This window comes from Barbus barbus, assembly GCF_936440315.1.
Source record: "Barbus barbus genome assembly, chromosome: 4".
NCBI lineage: Eukaryota > Metazoa > Chordata > Actinopteri > Cypriniformes > Cyprinidae > Barbus > Barbus barbus.
Genome location: NC_136732.1, coordinates 14557048 through 14574358, shown reverse-complemented (window position 1 = coordinate 14574358; position 17311 = coordinate 14557048). Strand labels below are relative to the sequence as shown.

The 17311-nt window shown below is 35.4% G+C and overlaps 2 protein-coding genes across 2 annotated transcripts in view; one reads left to right on the top strand and one right to left on the bottom strand.

Annotated features, from left to right (window-relative positions):
• The window catches only part of LOC306864209 (coronin-7-like), a 157526-nt gene that overhangs the window by 41860 nt on the left and 98355 nt on the right, over positions 1-17311 (bottom strand). The gene's annotated exons all lie outside the window — the stretch shown is intronic.
• Positions 1-17311, top strand: part of LOC306864227 (vasorin-like) — a 36853-nt gene that overhangs the window by 3351 nt on the left and 16191 nt on the right. Inside the window, exon 2 of the mRNA XM_079408073.1 lies at positions 6697-6760. The gene's annotated coding sequence lies outside the window, so the exon portion shown is untranslated. The remainder of the gene's footprint in view (positions 1-6696; positions 6761-17311) is intronic.

The following is a 17311-nucleotide window of genomic DNA, read 5'->3' as shown; positions in this document are numbered from 1 at the left end:
TGTCTCTCCTTATAAGGCTCCTCATAGTCACAATTACTGTTGCGTTCATTGCCAAGTACTAAATGTCAGTATGTAACTCGTCTCACAAAGTTTGTGGTACTGACATGAATAATCTCTCATCATGCAGCTGAATAAGGAGAAGTGTGCTGCTTACTTAGAAATCAGGTTTATTAAATCCATATCTATAAGGATATCAAAATATAATAGAAACTACCTAGAAAGCTAGACTTAGACTAGTACTTAGACCTAGACAAAATGCTTGAAATATGACACTTTCATATTCATAAATATTCTAAAAGATACTTCATGTAAAAATTCTAATATAAAGGATTAAGGTTCTAAAAGATTAATGAAAACATTTTTTAAAAATCTTCAATAAGATATTCTAAGACTCTAAGATTCAGATTTTAAATTAAAAGATTTGAAAAGATTCTATAATAAAATATTTTAAAAATCATGTTCTAAAATTTTCCACAAACTCTTAAAAAAAAATCTAATTTAAAATATTTCAAAGTTCTATATTAAAAGTTTCAAAATGAAAATATTCTAAAAGATTCTACAATAAAAGATTTGAAACATTGTAAAATAAAAGATTAAAATAGTGTGCAACAAAACATGTTATATGATTCTACAATCAACTGTAAAAGATTGTACATTAAAACATTCTGAAAGTTTGAACACATTGAACATTCTAAACTATTTTACAGTAAAAGATAGTAAAATAAAAGAATAAACCCATTAAATGACAATGCTTTATTAGTAGGGCTGGAATGGTAATGGGCAAAATCTGAAGGGTGTTTCAGTGCTCTTGTTCCCACATGATCGGATTTATGGCGTCCTGCTGATTTCGGTTCCCTTTTACACCAATTATCAGGCTGTTCTCTGCCGGCCCGTCCATCACAATGCGGGATTAAGAGGTTAAAAGTCAGGCAGGAGGTGAAGGCAGGGGAGGGGGTGAAGGGCCATAAAGAGGACGGAGAGACGGGGTTATTCAAACAGCGGGCGGCTCGACCGAGTCGACAGGGCAGAAAAAGCAACACTTGTGAAAGAATGCAAAGGGAAAGCAGCGTAAGGCCAAACCTCATCTCTAATTGTATGCATGCAACATGGCATGTCTGATAGGAGCTTTTAAACAGGAGCTTTCAGGATCTTCCAGGTGGCTTTGGCGCTCTTAAATCAATCCTCAGGCTTCAAAGAACCGCAGAGCAGTGCTGACCATGCAGCCCGACTCACCCGTCACCGCTGCCAAACCAAACCCAAGAAGACCTTGATGGATGGAGCCAAATGATGCGTTCTGGAGAGCCACATCAAACCTCGCTATATGTACACACACACACACACACACACACGAAGGTTTCAGGCTTCTCAGCTGCAGCTCAAACCCCCCAAAACTCAAAAACACCGGCATTCGTCAAAAATCAGCAAGCACATCCGCGCGAGTCGCCGCAAATTGCAGCATTTTCGCCAGGCAGTAGAAAAAGAAAATGACTTTAATCTAAGGCTGTAATTACCTCCTGACTGAACTGTAATTAGGAAATGAGCCTTGAACCGAAGATGCAGAGCAGCAGCAGCTCCAGCAACCGCGGCCCTGAACTCTACACCAGGTCAAAGACACCATTAATGGCTAATGTGAATTCAAACAAAGCACCCGATGAACATTAACTTCTTTGACTTCACTCAAAAACCGATAAGTGCAGAATAAGTGTTAGTTTAAGATGCTCTGCTCTTGTTTAAATGTTTATACTCGGGCCGTGTACTGCAGAAGATGTGTGTGGTGTCACTGTTTGTTTGAGCCTGAGGGTCAGCGGCCGGCGTCGAGACGTGGAATGTGTCGATGGACTGTGAGTTCGCGCAAACACACATCCAGCTAGTTTATCCAGCTAGTCCATCCAGCTAGTCCATCTACAGCACATGCGGACGCCGGGCCGTATCTCTGACGCGTGTCCCGTCATGCGGCCGTTCCTCTGCAGCTATTTCAGCAGAGGTTAACGGCACTCGTATCTCCTTTCAGCCAGCATGGGTGACACGGATGCTCTGGATCTGCGTGTGTTTGCAAAACCTAGTTTGCATTAGCAGCACTGAAGGAGCTTTATTCATGTTATACGATAAAAATGTGCGGCTATAGTACTTGCAATAAAGTAGCATTGTATTAACATGTTTTATTTCTGTACCATGTTAAGATATGCAGGGATATGAATATGGCAGTTATTCAAAGTATCATGCCAGATAAAATGTAATTAGTCATAGGCATTGGGTTTTTTTCAGTTGATCATTTTATTTAAATAATGCCAATTGTGTGTATACATATATATATAAAACACAATTTAAATAATTTAAATAAATTCAAAACATTAAACAAATTAAATATTAGATGTTAGATTATATTTACATGTAATTTTATCTAAATAATTAAAAATTACTTTTATAATATCTATCTATCTATCTATCTATCTATCTATCTTATATACAATTTATGAATTATATTTATTATTAATTATATTATATTATATTTAATGTTAATTTATCTAAATAGTTTCAGTGAATTGTTGCCATATATAAGACTACAGAGATATAGATTTAAATAATTTGGTCTTGATATGATTTCATTTGCCATATATAAGACTACAGAGATATAGATTTAAATAATTTGGTCTTGATATGATTTCATGAAAATTTAACTTCTGTCTGCAGTCTCCAGGATCTTGGCAAATCTGAGTGCAATTTGAGGTGAAATTGTTGAGATCTTGTCTCAATCTCATGAGATGTGAGGTTCTTTACCTCAGGATAAATGTCTGAGGAGCAGGAGACATAAATACTGTGGAGGTCTCTATTTACTCTCATTGCTTTCTGGGAGAAAAACAAAACTGAGATATTAAACAGACTCCAACAGGATTAGCATCTGTAAACACAAGTTAGCAAGTTTAAGTTGTTTACATCTGTAATTTGGCCATCTTGTCAGCAAATCACTACAGAACCGTCCAAAACTGAAAACTACTACTTCGCATAACAAACTTGTGCGAGTCTCTGACAGATACAGCTAATCATATAGTGAGAAACATAATGCAGCCGCAGCATATGACCTAGTTAAAGCAACGAAGAGCGAGTGTGCCTGAAGCGTGGAGTGTATTTTGGTGTCGAGTCAGACACACTTTGTGCAAATATCCAGTTTCAGGTGTTGCAGAAGTGCAAAGGCACGTCAACGACTCATATTTAATACTCAAGGCACTGAATCACCCTGACACACGTTACTAAGAAAATGTGTTTGTGTTAATAATCATCAAATAACAATACCACAATACCTCCTTAAAATACCACAGTGAATCACTGCTCTTAAATAGCCTCTGTTGAGCCGTAACATTCATTCGCAATCATTCATTCAGGAGACTTCAGACGCACATTTCACAATCATATGTTTCAAAAGTCATAAAACGTTGTTAAACTATAAAATAAATAAAGGCAGAGAGTGATTTTAAAAATACAGTGGTTATACCATGTTACAGAGATGAAAATTATATTATTTTTATATATATATATATATATATATATATATATATATATATATAGACCATACTACTGATCGATAACCATATTCATAAAGTATGGCAATTATGGTTGAATCTCAGTTTTAAAAATTAAGGCATATTTCAGCCCAAAATTCAAAGAAAATAAGTAATCTTTGCATTATTTTTTATGACAATTCAGCATATTTTTCCATTTGAACAAAGCATATCATCATTATACATGAATTTACAATTATCATATGCAATTGTTTATCTCATAGTAGCCAGAATTTATTTAAATTTTTATTTTGGTATGAAATATGACCCAGGCTTGTTTTGTGAGGTTCATTCTTTCATGCTGTTCCAAGTTACTTCAAAGAATACCATGTAAGTGTCGTTATTACTCAGAAGCTGATAACTGTTCTCTAATTGACATGTAGTGAGAAAAGCAGCGATTGTCTGATTTTCTGTGTTATCTGATCAAACCGTGTCCAAAATACACAAACAACCTGTTGAGCGCCGCAGCTTTCCTCAGGGCTCGTCATGTGTGACTCTCTGACAGTCTTTTCAACACATCTTTGATGACCAGGTTGTGTGATTATTTCACTTGCATACTTCACAAACAAATCAGATGTAAATAGGAATTTATCATGGGCCTCATCGATGAAAGTCATATAAATTTCCCCAACCTTTCAAACATCAAATGACTTTAGGTGTCATATTTCCAAAAGATGCAGGTCAGATCCAGTAAGATTTTTTTATTAGGAAATTATTACTTTTATTCAGAAAGAATGCATTAAAAAACAGCTCAACTATTTTCATCATTAATACTAATAAATGTTTCTTGAACAGCAAATAAGCATATTAAAATGATTTCTGAAGGATCATGTGACACTGAATACTGGAGTAATGACGCTGAAAATTCAGCTTTACATCACAGAAATAAATTACATCACAACATATATTCAAATAGAAAATAGCTATTTAAAATTTGCAATAATATTTAGCAATATTTTTATTTTTATGGTATTTTTTGTCCCCCCCAAAAAATACAGCCTTGGCAAGCATTAGAAACTTCTTTAAAAAACCTTCTTTTACATAAAACTAGGTGAAAACAATTCATAAAGTAGTAATATTTTTATTTTAAATAATATTTTACATTTAAGACTGGATGTCTTTGTTAGATTTAGCTCATTTCTGGGGACAGTTCTGTAACCAAATTCAAGTTAAGCGAATGCAAACATGCAGAATAACAATAAAACCGAAGCCGCTGAACATGAAGAGCTGAAAGAAACAAAATGAATACACATACTTTTACTCGTCTGAATCGATACTGCAGGAGAGACTGCGAGTGAAGCCGTCAGCCTGCATTCCTGAACTAAGTGTGTGTGTGTGTGTGTGTAAGATAAACATGCCGGACAGCCTGCAATGCTTCACTCGACTGCATTCAACACCTCTAGAATCTGCACTAAAGACGTTCTATTGCAAATACAACACTGATGTTGCCTTTACCAGCAGAATGCTACAGTTTAGTACACGGCCCTCTATTACCTAAAATATCCAAATCACATTTAAATTTGCGCATTTATAAGATGCTTTTGTCCAGAACAAAGGCAAATCTGTGCTTTTGGCACCAGTTTTGAGGAAAGTTACTTTTAAAAGCAATGCATTACAATATTGCGTTACTTCATAACTAAAGTAACGAAATGTGTTACTCAGTTACTCTTTGTGGAATGTAATGCACTACATTACTTTTGCATTACTTTTTGTCACCTTGGCTGGGCTTGCTTATTTGTTTTCTAACAAAATGGGTTTGCTTATTTGTTTACTTGAAAAAGTAATCTGATTACATAACTCTCATTACTTGTAATGCGTTACCTCCAAAACTGCTCACCACAAGTGAGAAATTGTAAACAAATTCAAGAAGCTGCACAACACAAATGAAGTACACGTGCACTATAAAAAATAAAAATAATAATAATTATACATATACACATACACATATATATATATATATATATATATATATATATATATATATGTATATATATACATACATACATACATACATATATATATATATATATATATATATACATACATACATACATACATACATACATACATACATGCATATATACACATACATATACATATATATACATATACATATACATATATACTATTTTGAAGAAGAAAAAACTGAAATTGTATTTTCTTGTAAAAAGAACTCCAGTAACCTACTTAAAACAACACTATATATATATATACACACACACACATTATGTATATATATATATAATGTATGTATATATATATATATATATATATATATACACATATATGTATACGTATATGTATATATATATATATATATATATATAGTGTTGTTTTAAGTAGGTTACTGGAGTTCTTTTTACAAGAAAATACAATTTCAGTTTTTTCTTCTTCAAAATGTCATGTTTAATTCAATGTGTTACTTGCCAATTCTTTATTTATTTAATTGTTTCTACACCATTTTATTCCAATGCATAATAAAACAGCTAAAAAGTGGACTTTTACATCTGCTTTATTGTCCACAAGACAAAAACCTTCATGTCCATAGCATGCACTAAAACATAAACATTTAAAGAGATAAAAAAAAAAGCTAATTCTGTCATCATTTACTTACCCTCATGTTTTCCAAACCCTGTATGACTTACTTTTGCTGAACACAAAAGAAGATATTTTGAAGAATGTGTATAACCGAACAGTTGTTGGTCCACACTGACTTTTTATTTATTTTTATTTTTTTTACTTTTTGTCCGTAGTTTGGAAAAAAATTCAATTGAAGTCAATGGGGACCATTAATTGTTCAGTTACCGACATTCTTCAAAAAAATATCTTCTTTTGTGTTCAGCAGAAGAAAAAACTCATGAGTGTGAGTAAACAATGTCTGAAATTAAATTTTTGGCTGAACTATCCCTTTAAGGTTAGGGGTCTGTTTAAATCTAGTACTAATGATGCAAACCGCGCTTATAAAGCGAGGGAGGTGGTCATCTATCTGCGGGACACAAACGTGCAGACAGGCCAGTGCATGCGCCCACCCTCTCCTCCCCCATAAAGACACTTCTTGAAGCATTCCAGCCCCGACCTACAGTCGGACAAACAGCTGCGTGACGCTTACTGAGCCTTTGGCCTTCTCCTACTCTTACAGAGCCTACAGAGAGAAGGACACGACCAGAGAGGAGAGACAAGACAGCGTCCCATCACACACCCCGGTGAGTCTCACATCTCACATCTACCTGTCTTGAGTGCAGATGACCAACCCGATCTCACAACAATTCCTACATACCCGTCACTGGGGTTAAACAAATCGTACAAAATCGTACGAGTGAGGTTGTACGAATTCGTACGAATTAGCCCCCTCGTAAAATACGTACGAATTGGTCGTGAGATAGCGCTGACATGATATGTTTTCGAGACAAACTAAGGAGCCAGAATCGAGGAGATGCATAAACAATCTGGCGCTGCAGCTTCCAAAACCACACATTTGGCTTGAGCTGGAGCGAAAAACCACAAAACATCCCGTCTCAATAAAACCCCCTCTGAAATCAGATTGAGAGCTTAATGAAAAGTCATCTAGTAAGTACATGTGTGTGTAAGCTATGCAAGTGTGAGGTAAACATTTGAACCCGCGACGCTCAGCTTCGGTTCCAACTCTAATCGAACACACCTGAACCAGCCATACAGGGTCTTTGGGTTCAGTGGAAAAATACAGCGCACTCGCTCTGAATTTGCATACTTATGCTAGGTGCTAAAAGGACATAACTCTGCTGGTTATGAAAGTAACAACCCAGCTAACAGAAATATGTTCTAAAAATGTTTTGCTAAAGTTCCCATTAAGTTATGAAAATGTTATGTCTGACATAGTTTGTTTTAAATATTTTAAAAGACAATTTTTTTCTTTTACATTAAAGAAAACATTAATGGAATGCTCCATTTCATCTTTTTGCAAACATTGGTTACTTTTTAAACAAGCAATTAGTAACATTTAAAAATGTTAAGAAAATATATATATTTTTTTAAGTTCCATGAACAATGTTTAAACGTTTTGAGAATGTTATTAAAGACAAGATAACATTTAATGAACATTCTATTAATGTTACTGGATAGAATGTTTGTTCATAATGTTGAGAGAACCATTAAGTTATGAAAACATTATTTACAAAACCTTGTAAATACCGGCACAAACTACAATGCCATAAAATTCCAATTTGATACCACAAACTTGCTGTATGTAAGTGTTAACATCAAAATTCATTATTATTCATTGTTAACTTACAATTTTTCAATTCATACATTTAAAATTTAAACTGAATTGCATTCCTCAGTAATTTTCTATAACTGAATATTACTAAATGTCTTGTAACTCAAAAATTATAGTGCTTAGACCATGGCCATAGGTTCAATTCACTTCAATTGAAATTAGTCTAGACTTCCAGAAACAAGACTAGTGACTTGTGGAGCACTGAAAGGCCCAGTGTGCACTGGAGTTGTCAATAGCGAGAGCTGGCTATAATCGCCCCTCTCTGCCTCCAGCTGTGGTTGTGTTTGTATAAAGGCAAGTGAGTGTTTAGTCAAGCATATAAGCGAGTGCAGAAGAGGCGTTTCACAGCCTGGTCGAGCGTGTAGCACCAGTCAAGCCTTGAGCCCATTTAGATGATGGGGGTTCCTGTATTGTACTGCCTGAGGTGGGACGAGGGTTTATAAAACAACTAATTCCCCTCACCGTCATGGCATGTCCCAACAGCCCGGGGTCCCACACTACTGTGTGTCCTCCATTCCCTCTTGACCTGAACACAAGTCAGGACTCAACAATAAGTTTTGCATCATATATCATTAATTTGTAGACAATATATATATGCTAATATGAAATATAATAAATAAATACACTTTATTGTTGAGAGTATATAAAGTTTGTCTAAGTGTATAATAAATATAATAATAAATACATTTTTATAAAACTAATATAGATATTTTTGCATTCTATTTTAAGCATAGACTGTATTCTGTTTTAAGCAAATATGAAATAAATGAATAACTTTATTGTTGACAGTATCTAAATAGTTTGTATAGGTATACTGTAGGGCTGTGCAATTAATCACATGTGATTGTCACGCGAATCTCGTCAGTAAAGCCGGTTCCATAATTGGCATTAAATCGCCATCACCTGCTCTCAGATGGAGTGGCATTTACTAAACAGAGCCGTAGTTCACTGATAAGCTAGGCAATATCGTGTTCAAAATCGCAGATGAATCGCATTCGATTTTGAACGCGATATTGCCTAGCTTGTCAGTAAACTACGGCTCTGTTTAGTAATTTAGTAATACATTTTTATACAACAATTTAAAAAACAAAAGTTATAGACTTTTGGGGCTAATGTGTGGGCTAATGTATGCTATTTCAAGCAAATATGAAAATAAATGGGAAAAAAATTAAATAATAAATTAAAATAACCATATTGTTGAGTCCTGCAAGTGAAGAGAGACGGCAAAAAGAAAGAGAGGGACAAGGCGATTATGTGTTGTGAGGTTCATGTACAAACACTCCAATATTCCTGTAACTAAAGGAATTCTGTCTCAGGGGGTCTGAAATTCTTCCCTTTCTGGAAGAAGCATCTGTGTCAACAGGACATCTTTGGGTTTAGCATAAAAGCTGAAGCGGCGATACTCGATACTCGGGCACATAGTGACATCCTGCTCGTATTTGTTTTACACTAAGCCTGCGAGTGTTCTGCTACATATCCAGTTCCCGTGTGTACACGTTGCGGTGTGTTGGTGTTTGGATAAGTTCCTTGAGCAACACTAAAAGTTTGTCTCGATGCATTACCACCGTTTGCGCAAGAGTACAGCGAAGGTGTTGAATTAGACCAGACTTACAGTACAATGAAGATTGACCTAACCTAAAAACACACAACGGAGCCGTGCACGTGAACACACACCCTGCATATACACCTGATGTTTACACTGTCACACACCAGCCACAGTGATGTGTGACGGATACGTGAACCCTTATACGCTGAAGCAGAGCCAGAGGCCGCTTGTGTGTGTGTGTGTGTGTGTGTGTGTGTGTGCTGATGGATGAAGGGGCTCGTGGGATTGCTCAAATTGAATGTTTAAAGCAGGGTAGAATGTTTATGGAGCACTTGGTTAGCGTGTCTGAGGATATTGGGAAGGAAGAGACCCCTTTTTCCCTTTGCACCTTTATGCTTTAAAGCACACTGCAAAAAAAAAAAAAAAAAAAAAATTAATACTCATATTCACAGAAAAAACGAGCCAAATATTAAACATTCTTAAATCATTCACTTGAGATTTTGCATAAGAATTAAATAAGATGAAATTGCACAAGATAAAGTTATTGTCTGAAAAAATAAACTGAATTCAGTGATTTTCTGCTTAAAATAAATATGCAAATATATATATAAAGGTATTAAAATGTAAAAAATGAAATAAATTTATATTTTTATTTTGAAAATGAAATTATATACATCATGCAAATGTATATAAATAAACATTGAAATATTTTATAACATTTTTATTAAATATTTTTCAAATTAAAAAAATTAATAGTTATTTTATTTATAAAGAGGAATAAATGTAAATATATATAAAATGATATATTTAGTATATTTATACATTAATAGATTAAACCACAAATGTCATTTTCATTACTGTAACATGAAAAAGGTGATTAATTTATAATATTTACATTATTTATACAAAATTATAGAAGTTGTTACTCTCTTTAATGAAACAAAAAGAAGAATTTAAAAAAAGTCACTGCAAACGAGATAAAACAATAACATATCTGCCAATGCTGTAAGAAAAATAAACTCTTTTCCCCTTTGAATTAAGTTCTGACAACATTAGTAGATTTAAACCAAAGTCCCTTTAAGGCAAGTCATGTCACTCGACAGCCATCTTTGAAACGCCTCTCGGGCATGCAAGTGCAGAGCTCTATAAATGGGAAAACATCAAATTCTCCAAAACTGGTCGCCGAGCTTACGATTAAATTGCATATTTGAAATCACCAATGAAATCTGACAACAACTGTATCATAAATGTTGTTTATTTTGCTCAAATAGCGTTATAAAAAGCGTATTTTTCAGGCTAGATCAGCCAGTGCGCATGTGCAGTCCTGAGCCCATGTCTCAGAGCGCTGACTGTTTCTATAGCAACCGCGACTTCAAATGCGCTGGCTTTACCGATTAGCGTTTGGCTCTTTGGCGCAGAAGGCGGGGCTTCGTTCAATAGAGTGGCCATATTGAGTGTTGCAATTTTCACATACAAAACTCTATATACGAATGACACGTCTTGGGTATTCTATAGTCTTTGTTTAAACTCACTTGATTTCAGTCATTTTGCATCTCAAATAAATGTATCTTTATTTAAGAATATTTAGCTATATGTACTGAAAAATGAAAATCCCGTTATAGAAAGCCATTTTTTGTGGTTCTGTGAGTGCTCTTTAGGATACAGGAGTACTAGAAAGTGTTACAGGTTGCAACATGTTAGTCCTGATGTTCTCGCATGGATGGTAACAACAGTCCGTACTGGTGGCGCATCTGTCATCTGTCTCGGCTGTCTGCGTGGTCTCACGTCAAACAATGCCATTTATTGTGCCATTTATGCATGGCATGTTTATCTTTTCCTCAAGTATAAGACGTTTGTGTGTGTGTGTGTGAGTTCTGGAAAATGGCCCCAGGGCAACCAGACTCGAAAAATCACCAACGGAAAAAAGGCAAGTTACACAAGCAGGTTATCGGTGGGCAAACATCACAGTCAGCTGGAATGAGGAAAAACGCAGCCTTACCGATGCTGTCAACGGTAACACATAAAGACATTCCTAGACAATTACATGTCGTGATGAGCTCCTGGCTTTCAACAAACCAGTCAGCGCTCGTGTGCTGTGGCCAACGTGCTTCTGATGACAATCTGGAGAATGACAAGTCCTGAGTGTGGTCTTCATACGGAGTTGCTAGGTTTTCACAACAAACCCACCCAACTGGAACTCGAAACTAGCCCAAAACTAGCCAAATCGTGTTTTGGTGGGGGTCCTCTGGTAAAAATTGCGTTCTTAGTGGTAAAATACACTTTTTTTTGGTGGGATTTACCTGGTAAAATTTTAATTCCAATATCACGTTATTGGGGTTGCTTAAACCCACGGACTTTTGCAACACTGTCTTCAGATCGGTGACATTTATAAAATAGACACAAAGTAAATTTCCACTTAAAAAAGTGACTTTGAAGATCTCATGAAGACGCAGTGCAGGTCAAATTTAAAAGATAAATTGATATTTTTAGAAACTGTGTATAATATAATACAATACAATACTTTAAATATTTTATAGAATAAGAATGTTATGCTAATATAATTTTATTTTTTTTAAGAATATTGTACTATAATTCTACTGTTAGGAAATTCTATACATTGTGGCATTATTTTCAAGACATTTAAGCTCATTCAACCCCTGTTACACAAAATACTTTAATTTTCTTTAGTGTAACATGAAAAGGGTTATTAATATATAACTTTTAAATAATTTTTACATCATGGTATCATTTGTTGTCTTTAAAAATTAATTAAAAAAAAAATTAAATAAATAAAAATTAAATATAAAAACCCCTATAAAATATAATAATAATTTAAATAAAAATGATACAAAAAAAAGTATCGCAATAATGAGAATCCTTATTAAAACAATGAAAAATGCGCTTAACTGACCTGAGATAATATCACAGTGCAAATAAAATTGTAAGGCTCCTAGAAGATCAAATGATCTTTATGCAAAACATAATTTCTTAATTTTTGCCTTTTGATTTTGGGGCAAAATGCGATATTTCTTGACAGGGGATTGTATTAGCATTCACGGCACGCACAAAAGACCATGCGAAGTGACCCAAAAGACGCTAAATGTAGCGTAGCTGTCACCTGTATGTGCGACTAGCAGATAACGCAGATGGTGGGCTTATGATCGTCTAAAAGAGGAGCTCTCAGTGTGACAAGAGATTCAGACGCTCGTGCACCTTCAGATTCCACGCATTCTTACCTGCTGCACCAACAATAAACGTCTTTGCATGTGTAAACAGGCATACATGACATCCACGACAAAGAATGCCAAGTGTTCACCTGATGGCGACTTTTTATGATGTCCGTCACAAGCGACATTATGGCCGAAAAGGTGAAGGTTCTGTTTGATTTGTGTGTTTGCAACCCACAGAAGCTGCAAGTACATGAGCTGCAATTTGCTTAAGCGATCACAATCAGAAAACAATTGATAAATAGGAAGCGCGTGCGATGGCTTGTTTGAATGACAGAACAGGTAGAGTCACTTCAAACTAATATTTGGAGTTGCGAGGAAGTCACAGAGGTACAGAGGAATTTAGCACACAGTGGGTTACGTAAGTTCATCCTCTGTTAACTTTCTAGTTGGCCGTTGTCTCTCTGTATTAAAGCCATCACAGCTGTGGACGTTAGAGAGAACAGTGCCTCTACTTCCTCTTCGGTCCAGTGGGGACCACAAACCCGGTGCCGGCCTCACACACATTAACACTTCAGACCTCAAGACTGCGCCGCTTTCCTGACACTTAAAGGGACAGCTCAGCGTTTGTCATCATTTACTCACACTCATGTCGTTTCATATGTTGTGTGACTTACTTTCTTAAGTGGAAGAAATAAGAAGATTTTGAAGGACTTGGGAAGGACATGAGAAGAAACGACATCAAAAGGTTTATTTTTGGCATTCAAACAATTGAAGATGGCATTTTATATATAAAATACATCTATAACTACCAGTGGGCTAAGAAAAACAAACTTGTTTTCACTTAATCTGCTCAGTTTTGTTGCTTCATTAACGGTTATGTCGGCCAATATTCAAGACTGCTTCCCGTTCATATCGGCACGTCAAAAAGCTGTCAGTCCTTTAAGAGAGAAAAATAACATAACTGGCAAACTTTGCTAGCTCGCTAGATGCACTTCAAAGGCGGCCACAGATCAGCAGTGTTCTTGTGTAACCTGAGCAAACCTGAAAGGTCCTGTGTTTACCTGTCATTGAGTGACTTGTGACCTTTGCAGACCTGAGGAACAAACCTGAACCCCACTCAAATGATCTCCAATCAGATTGCAGACCATGCAACTGGCAGTGTAGACACTCCAAAATGGATTTTAACGATCTACATCAAGAATAATTCCTAGAATGCTGACTTGTGGGTCTCATAACTATAGAAAAACAATTTTAGCCACAAAAGAAAAAATGATGCGATAAAATGATGAAATACTATGACATACTCATAATTTTGACTTTTTGTCATTATGTAGACTCATAACTTTATCTCACTTTATCTCATAACTAAATTTGTAATTTCAATTAAATCTCAATTTTAACTTTTCTCTTCAGTGTCATAATTTAGACCTTTTATTTCATTATTATGACTTTTTATCATAATTTTGTCGATGTAGACTTTTAAACTCACAATTGTGATTATATTATCTTAATGTCAATGTTGATTTTATCTCAATTTAAAGTTGCCATAATTATGACTTCTCATAATTGAGTTTGTCGTAAATTAAACTCATAATTAGCCTATGACTTTTTATCATAATTTTTTTATCATAATTGAGTTTGTTGTAATTTAAACTTTCTCTTATGACTTTTTAGCTCATCATTTCAACTTGTCAATTTTGACTTTATCATAACTGAATTTGTCAATTTCAAAATCTCAACTTTGTCATAATGACTATCTCACAATCTCAATTTATGTCATATTTATGACTTTATCTCATAATTTCAACCTTTTGTCATAATAATGACTTTTCCAATTTTGACTTTGTGTCTTTTTTTACTTTTTAATCTCATAATTGAGGTTGTCAAATTTTAGACTTTTTATCTCAATTTCATTTTTTATCATAGTAATGACTTCTCTTTTTTTTTTTTTTTTACTTTTTATGCCATAATTATGTCTTTCTATTTCATAATTCTGATTTATCAAAGCATAAGTTTTTTTTTTTTACCGGGGCAGAAATGATACATTTTCTGATATTCTCCATACACAGCAGATTCTTAGAGAGCTAATCTTACTGAAGAATCTCTGTGAAATGGAGGTGCGCTGACAGCAGAGCTTTGAGATCATTGATCAATCAGTGCTGATGGGGGACATCAGGGCCAGGCATGCATCAAGACCTACACAAACATGAAATAAAAAGTGCGCGAGCCTGCTAGAAGCCTGACATCTGGCCTCAGTGGCAGACGCAATGCTAATTCCTCAGAGCGAGCACTTGTAAATCCATTTCCTTTTGGATTGCTCATTCCAAAGTGTACGGCAGACATCTGCAGTCTGTCCGTCCCTTCCTTTCCGGCCGCCCACACGGCTGGTCCCAGGAGAAGCACGCAGCGCTCCGGCTGCAGTCTGGCACGGGCCGGGGCGTCTGCGCAGGCACACGTCTGGAGTGTTGTGTTTCAGCACAGCCTGAGGGCGGCAACAGGCTCAAAGCACCTGCCCGTGCCCGGGATCGTACCTGCAGCGAAACATCTCTCTGATGTCGGAGGCATCGCCAACAAAAGGGCCTGATGAGATCTGGTTGCAGCCAAAACACAGGGTCCAGACATGCCTCCTGCAGCCTGCAGACGAGCAGCTAATTGAACGGTGTACACTGTCGATTCTTTGTTTCGTAAATGAGTGTGTCAGGCTGAGGTTATGGGCAAAGATGCTATCAGCACCACCATGAAAGATCTGGGGGATCGTTTTCAATGCATTCACTATGACTGAAGCTGAACCGTTAAGGGCTTATGCAACAATTCCAAACTCTTATGAAAATGTAGAATGAATCCTTTATGTCTTGTCTAATGGTCCCTGTCCAGGTAATTATAGCTAGCTTGGATTTATGAGAAATAGTTTACTCAAGCAAATGTATTTATTAAATTTAAGAATATATAATTTTTAAGATTTAAAAATATTTCTTTAAAATTATATGTACTATTTATTATTTGAATATATGTGACTACATATAATTTTTAATAAATTACAAATTCAAAATGTAAATTAAATGTTGCATAAAAACAATTACATATTTATTAAATGTCAATTTGGCTAATATGACACTATACATAATTGTAATAAATAACAGGTATATTCATTTAAATATATTTAAATGAAAATTCTATTCATTATTAGCTCTTACTGTATTTAAATGTGAGACAAAATATCATTTTAATTAAATGTATATTTAAAATGTAATATACTTTTTAAATATACCAATTTGGTCATTTTATTTTATCATTTAATAGCCTATTATATTTATTATTAGATCATTCTGTATTTTAAAGGGGTCATATGATGCGATTTCAAGATTTCCTTTCTCTTTGGAGGGTTACAAGCTGTTTGTGCATAGATAAGATCCCTGAAGTTACAAAGACTAAAGGCTCAAACCCAAAGAGATATTCTTTATAAAAGTTAAGACTCGACCACACCCCCCTAAAACAGCTAATTTAAACACGCCCCCACATGTCTACGTCACGGTGTAGGAAGATTTGCAAAACACCGCCCAAATGTATACGCAATGAAAGGCGGCGTAACTTTTATTCTCGCTGTTGTATTGTTGCTGCCACCGGCGCCATGTTGTGGAGACGCTGTGTTTCGTTGTGAAAGCGAAAGTACTTAGTTTGGGCTTCCAAAAGAGGACACAACTAGAAATCAGTGGTTAATTTGTATTTACAAACACTGTTCCAGAACACTTCAACCCAATTATTTGAGTGTGTGCAATTTTACGGAGGACTATTTCCTGAACCTGGAATAGTAGCCTACAATGCTGGCTTGCACAAAGGCTGTTTCCATAAAGTGGGGCAATTCCAACTTTGCAAGGACAGTCTGGCGCTTCTGACTCACAGCCTGTAAGTACATTTCTGCTACTGACTGTTCAAACGCGAGTTTTGAGCAGTGTAGAGTAGTGCTTGTTTGTCGTTTCTCTGATCACAAATGCAGACATGGTGTTATGTTTACGTGGCGCAGCGCACCGCACCGCATAAAAAGACAGTACAATCATTATAATCAGTAATTATGTCCTCACTGGTTGCAACAAATGCCTCATTTATAATGGGTTTTTCTGTTTTAGTCTCGTCGCGCCGGGAAATTCCATCACAATACGGTGAGGGGCGTAACATTTCCATCACACACTTGAGGTATTCAGCCAATCACAACGCACTGGATAGCTGGCCAATCAGAGCACGCCTGGCTTCTCAGAACGATGAGCTTTGTAAAAATCGACGCGTTTCAGAAAGGCGGGGCATAGAGGAGCAACAAGAATGTGCATTATGTGGAAAATAATGTGTTTTTTTAACCTTAAACCGCATAAACACATTGCATTACACCAAATACACAAAATAATGTTCTTTTTAGCAACCTCATATGACCCCTTTAATATATCTGACTAAATAAAAGGTTAATAAATTAAAACAATTTAAACTATTGATTTAATATATATATTTTTAAAGTATATTTACATTTATCAATTAAAAATACTTTATGATTAGACCTTACTGTATTTGAATATATGTGATTTTGAATCACATAAGGACTTTGTTCTGTCACACCAAGAGTGAATATATTATTTTAAGTCTTCTAAGGCCATATCATAAAATTAATACAGCGAATGAGTAATCTGAACTAGTTTTATGGTCATTGTATAATTGTCACGGTACGGGAAATGGTAAACACTTAAGAAAACATCTTCCACTGAAGAAAGTCAGTCATATGTGTTTGGAGCAACATGAATGA